Source organism: Mus pahari, chromosome 2 (genome assembly GCF_900095145.1).
Source record: "Mus pahari chromosome 2, PAHARI_EIJ_v1.1, whole genome shotgun sequence".
Classification (NCBI taxonomy): Eukaryota; Metazoa; Chordata; class Mammalia; order Rodentia; family Muridae; genus Mus; species Mus pahari.
The window spans coordinates 148,066,300-148,072,600 of record NC_034591.1 but is presented as its reverse complement, the minus strand read 5'-3'; the positions used below and the strand labels follow the sequence as shown (position 1 = coordinate 148,072,600).

Genomic DNA, 6,301 nt, shown 5'->3' with positions numbered 1-6,301 from the left:
TACAGTCACAGAAAGTACATGGACAGAAGCCCAGTGTGGGCAGTGCAAACCTGTAAGCTAGCATTTGAAAGGTGGAAGCAGGAAGACTTATGAGTTTGTAGCTAGCATGCACTGTATGGAAACTAAAAATGTAGGAATAAATGACATGTGGCTTAGGGCTTTTTATGACATCCCGAATGGTTTAACGAAGGAAATTAAAAATGCAAAACAATAGGCAGTATTGCTAGGCAATAATTTCAATGAACTGGACTGTTAAAGAGAAAACCAAGAGCCAGTATGGTATATACAATTATCAGTTTGTCAGTGAACATTCCTTGTGTTGGCAACAGTATACCTCCTGATGACAGAATTCTAAGTGACTGACAGAGAGTACCCACCATGTCGGTATGCAGGCCTCTTTCTCTGAACAATGTCCAGAAGAGATGAAGAGGGAGAGGCTAGGAACTGTGAAATATTCCCTAGGTTCCCGGTGCCCAGGACTCAAAACTTCAAGGGAATGACAGGCGAGTATTTCGGCTGCTTTCTGTCACAGTGCTTGTCAAAGCTCAGTTGTACAGCAGCCTCCATGGCCAGGATCTTGGGAGCACTGTTGCCAGATAAGTGCTTCATCTCTGCTGGGCGCTGCTCCCAGGGCTTCTCAGATGGGGGCCTCACTGACCTATGGTGGTTGAAGTATAGGCCACGGTCTGCATTCACTCAGGCACTCTGTGTCCAGCTGCTGCTGGTTCCTTCTCTCTACTGGCAGTGTTCCTCAATGACTTCCATATTGCTCACGCATTCCACTTCATCGAAATCTGACTCCTCATACAGCGCTTCATTTTCTCTTGTGGATGCCGGGGTTCTATTGCTATCACGCAGAGGCTGCCCAGAGCTTTTGATATAGGAAACACTGTAGGGAGACTCCTGCCACGCCATGTGCTGACCTTGAGAGTTCCAAGGACGCCCAGACTCATAAGCAAGAGAGTTCCAGGGAAGAACTTCCATAAGGGAAGAACCGTGGGAAAGTGAAATAGGAATCCCTGAACTTTCTGTAGGCATTCTGGTGGCTTTACATCCAAAGCATTGCATGACGAAAATGTTGCCAGTATCTTGCATATATTGGGTGAGAATACCAAGATGCAGTGCTCCCCACCCGTTTTGAGGCCGTTGCTGTTATCTCTGATTGCAAAAGTCCAAGTGGGAGCTCATGGACGCGCAGCTCGCAGAGATCCCGGGCAGTGGGCAGCAATGGACCTAGTTCTGTTAGTGGCTTTCATTTCACCGGTACACTAGGTTTATTGCCAGACCTAGACAATGGAATTCTCATAGCGCAGTGAGTGGTACAGAGTTGTGCTTTTTTGATAGTGTTTATTCTCAGTCTTGAATTGGTGTGTGTGTGTGTGTGTGTGTGTGTGTGTGTGTGTGTGTATTATAAGACAAAGGAGGTCATGAATTTAATGGGAGAATTTGGTTTTGGAAAAGGTGCCCAGATCTTTAAAGCATTTGAAAACTGTTCAGGTATTACTGGGAGAAAATAGATGTCCCTTGTGATAGAATTTTTAGCTTTTAGGCCCATGTCCTCAGAACTGTTTGCAAACTTAACACTCTATATTCCATTGTAGTTCGTCCAAGTTCATGTAGAGTTATGGGTCCTGCGTCCACCCCGCCACCAGATGTTGGGCTGTAGGGAAGCCCTGGGACACAGCTCCAGGAGTGGGGATGCTCAGTGTGAGGATCTGGACAGTTGGAGCTGGCTTAGGGGTCCCTGGGCCTGCAAAGAGGCCAGGGCTGTCTGGTTCTCAGGCTCTTGGACATCTAGGTACCACTGGAAGCCACATAAGAGGTAAGAATAGAGTGGGGCCCACAGACTGAATATAGCCCAGGGCTTGGTTGGGAGGGGCAGTCTGGCTGGTGGCACAGGAATAGTTCTTGACTTGATGGCCACAGGCTTCAGCTTGGACTTATTGGCATGGAGGACATAGCTGGGAGCACAGAGAGGGCTTCTACGGGAGATTAGACTAAAGCTCTATAGGCGAAGGCCTCATCCATGGTTTCCAATGGTACATTCCTTTTTCTAAAAAGGAAAGATAATAATTTAGTCTGGTGGTATATTGTGGATTTCTGTTATGTGTACTTTTTTTTTTACCTAAATATTTTTATTAATTAATTGAAAATTTCGTGCAATGTGTTTTGAACATATTAGCTCATTTCACCAACTCCTCCCATAACCACCTTCTCTACTCTCCTATCTTTTCCCACTTGTCTTTGAATATTCATTTCTCCCCACCCACACAGAGCCTACTTTTTGTTGCTAGACTGGTCTTGAGATGGGGCCTGTCTTGGTGTGTGATTGATCCACAAGAGATCACATAGTTTAAAAACAAAAACAAAAACAAACAAACAAACAAAAAACCCAAACAACAACAACAAGAAAAAGGGAGTCTTGTCTCAAAAGTTACCAAATGTCTGTAGATACTCAGCTAGAGGCAGGATTTCATGTCCATTTTCCTCACCTATGCTGGGATTTTTGGTTCCTTTAAGCTAGTGCAGGTCTTGTGCATGTTGTTACATTGCTGTTATAAGTTTATGTGTGCCGCTGCCTCATTTTGTCCCCAAACCAGCCTTCTAGCTGTTATGAACTATCTCTGTTTCTTATAATCTTCCTTTCTCCTCTTCCACAAAGATCCTTGAGCCTTGATGTGAAGACTGTTATGAGTGTTCACTTTAGTGCTGAGATCTCCATGGTCTTTTATTCTATACTCATTAACATGATGAGGCTCTATGTTCATTGCCATTTACTAGAAGGTTAAAGTTTTCTTATGGTCTATAGCAACAAGTCATTAGAAGTCTTTAAATTTATACTCTGGTCATTTTCATCTCTTCATACTCTCCTGATACTCTCTACTCACCCAACTGTACATTCTTCCTCCTTTTACTTAATGTTTTTTTTAACTTGTCAAGACCAATGTGTATTGCCAAATATTCATAGAACAGATAGTAAACAGATCATCATTAAGTTTTAAAAGTGTGCTATTTACAAGGAAATGATTAAAGAGAACATCCATTTCTGAAGAAATAATTTATTATGTTGTTTTAGAGATGAAATATGAGGTGGAAACTGTTCTAGGCCCATAGTCACCTTGTCTAGACAAGTCTGGTTGTTCTGGGAAAGGCTATTTAGGTTAAATTTTACATATTTCTCATGGGGAGAGGAAGATGCAGGTGAAAGGCTCAGGGGTGCTCATTAGGTTTCATGTATTATTCTTTCCTGGTGATTGCAAGTTTGGTCACTTTTAAAAAGACTTACAACTTCCAGTGGTAGTATCCTCTCCACACAGCTTCAACCCTGGAGTGCTTGGTATTTCCCTTTGTCTCCCTCCTCTTTGTTGTTGTATGGAAGGACCTGTGCCAGAGCCATGTCTCGAGGACATTTTTCTCTGCAGTGATGGCATGTTCATGCTTCTACTCTAGCATCTTCTTTTAAAATTTTAAAATAGTTAAATGCTTTTATCTTCACAGTGTATTATCTGTTCTGTAATTGTTGCTCATTTGCTCCAGGGGACTGAGACTGTGCTCCATCCCCCAAACTGAAATAACCTAATGTTTTACCTAATGTTTTACCTGTAATCCTTAAAGGGTTTTGTTTTTAAATAGTGTCTCATTTACATATCCAGCTTGTTTTGGATTAGTTATCTTCCTGCATACACCTCTTCACTGTTAGTCTGGGACTAACATTGACACCTGGTTTTCTGTTTTCTTTGATACTTCTATTTGCTTTGAGTCACTGACTCATTGGCTATCCTTAGGTCTTGAGAGATTTTAATGCCATGCTTTATTTCCTGCTTGTCTAGGTAATTCATCATCCTTCATCCTTGATGTCTGTGATGTTGGCAATACAGTAGATATTGGTGCAAAGCAGAGAGAGATAGCTAGATCTGAAGCTGCTAGGTGCTAAAGGCTAAAGAATATGTACTAACAAAGGAAGATACAGAGAGCTGGAAAGACCCTTGGGGTGTAGATGAATTTATTCAAATTATTTGTTTTATAGCATGATAGGATAATCTCTCAACTTTTTCATATACAAAGACAAAGGAATGTCAAGCTTAGAGCAAATTTATTATCTTACTGCTTCAGATATACATGAAAACTATTTTATACAGCATCTTGAGAACTGTAGCAGTACTAACCATGAGTTGGAAGTCCACTAATGTTGAGCCAGAAATAATGAAAGAGCAAGTCACCAATATTTATATGTTTCTCTTAATGGATAAGTGTGTGTGTGTGTGTGTGTGTGTGTGTGTGTGTGTGTGTGTATGTGTGTGTAGCAGTTTGTGTGCATGCATATCCTTGTAAAACGTAAGATGATTATTCTACTCAGTACAGAATTCAGAGGAACAAAAATGTCTACAAGATTTTTAGGTAACAGAGAACTTACTGTATGAACTTTGGAAAGCATCCATAGGTCACTGTGCAAACTTAAATTTGATGTGTTTAATGTTGTTTTTTATATGTTTGTTTTATATGTCAGTCTAGATTTTGTTGCCAGGTATTAATTACAATTTCCTAACATTACTTGTTAGAAATCAAATTAAGAAATCAAATATTGGTACTAAAATATGTATAAAGAAAAACTAGCAAACCAATTAAAATAAGTATATCTTTATTTTGAAGATAAAACTGAGAATTCAGTGTTTCTTCCTCATCATCAACAACAACAAAACTAAAAAACAAATGAAAGAACAAAGCAAAAAGACCAGGGTATTCTGTATAAGGTGCATAGTATGTGGAGAAAGATTAAACTATCTGCCTTGAAAAATATAAAACTTTTGCCCAAAAAACTGTGGACATTAGTGATTTGTATTTGCTTGGCACTGTATATATGGGTTTTTGGCAATAAATGTTATGAGAGTTCAAGAATTTTAAACACATAGCATTTTAGAAGATTGATTAACACATCTTCATTACTGTACTATAAATTAAATCATCCTTCCAGTGGCAATGAATCTTATCCTAAATTTCACATTGACATTTATTTTAAGTGTCAAGTTCATAATAGGAAATTTAGGCAGTGCATTTGTGGACTTGGTGAACATCATGGGTGGACTGGGTCAAAAAAAGAAAGATGTCTTCACTGTTTTAGATCTTCACTGCTCTGATTCTCTCTAGAATCTCTGTGATCTGGAAACTAATTGCAAGTTTATTGGTATTAGCCATCTACCCAGCTCTAATAACTGGAAAAACTAAGAGAATTATGAAAAAATATTGGACACTGACCAATCATTTCAGCATCTGGCTTGATAAATGCCTCAGCATCTTCTATTTTCTCAAGATAGCTACTCTTAAAACACTATTTTTCGTGATCAGAAGTTGATACTTAAAAAAAAAAAAACTAGTTTAATTGACACTGCTTCCATCTTTGCTCATCTTTTCCTTAAACATGTTAATCATAAGCAGATGTATTGATGTCTGGATTGATGGATATGAGCAAATATGTCCTACAGTGCTATATCAAGAAACTCTACTCAATTTTCTAGGTTTGTTTGACTCATCAACACTATGTTCATAACCATACCATTCACTGTGTCCCTGACAATGTTTACTTTGCTCATCTTTTCCTTTTGGAAACAACTGAAGAACACTCAGCACAATGTCAAAGGCTCCAGAGATGTCAAAACTGCAACCCACATAGAGACTCTGCAAATGGCGGTCACCTCATGTTACTACGTATGGCTTTTGTCACTTCTGTGTGTAGTGACAATTTTGGAATTTTGGTTTCTTTTAAAAACACAGAAATATTATAAGAATACCTTTTCATTTTAATTCCAGATGTGGGGATATGGGGCTTTTTCTCCCTGACTACAGCAGCAGACTATGATATGCCTCATGCTCTAACCAAGGCATGGTTTTTGTCTGCTGCAGATATGTTTTGAAATTGTGTGACATTTGGAATTCTGGGTACTTTTCAGAGGGTATGTAAATGTTAGGGCCCTGAGAGACATTGTTGTTGGTTGCTGATCATTTAGAGGGGTTGGTTGTGGTCTGTTAGTAGTTGTGCTCAATGATGAAACAAAAGGGAAAATAGAATCAGTGATGTTACTGTCTCTCTGTCTCTCTCTGTCTCTCTCCCGCTCTGTCTGTCTCTCTTGCCTTCTTTCTGTCTTACTGTTAAGAGGATAAAGGGTTAAAAAAAAGAAGAACCCACAAAGTAGCTAAGATCAGCTTTGTCTGTAACTATATTGGAATGTTGATGTTAAACAGAAAAGTCCCATAATTTTGTTGTGACAAGCAATGGGAATTACTTTTTTTTGGGGGGGGGGGGCGA

The 6,301-nt window shown here is 39.5% G+C and overlaps 1 pseudogene; it reads right to left on the bottom strand.

Annotated features, from left to right (window-relative positions):
- Positions 1-480: 480 nt before the first annotated feature.
- On the bottom strand, positions 481-1,117 carry LOC110317418 (annotated as a pseudogene).
- Positions 1,118-6,301: the final 5,184 nt, after the last annotated feature.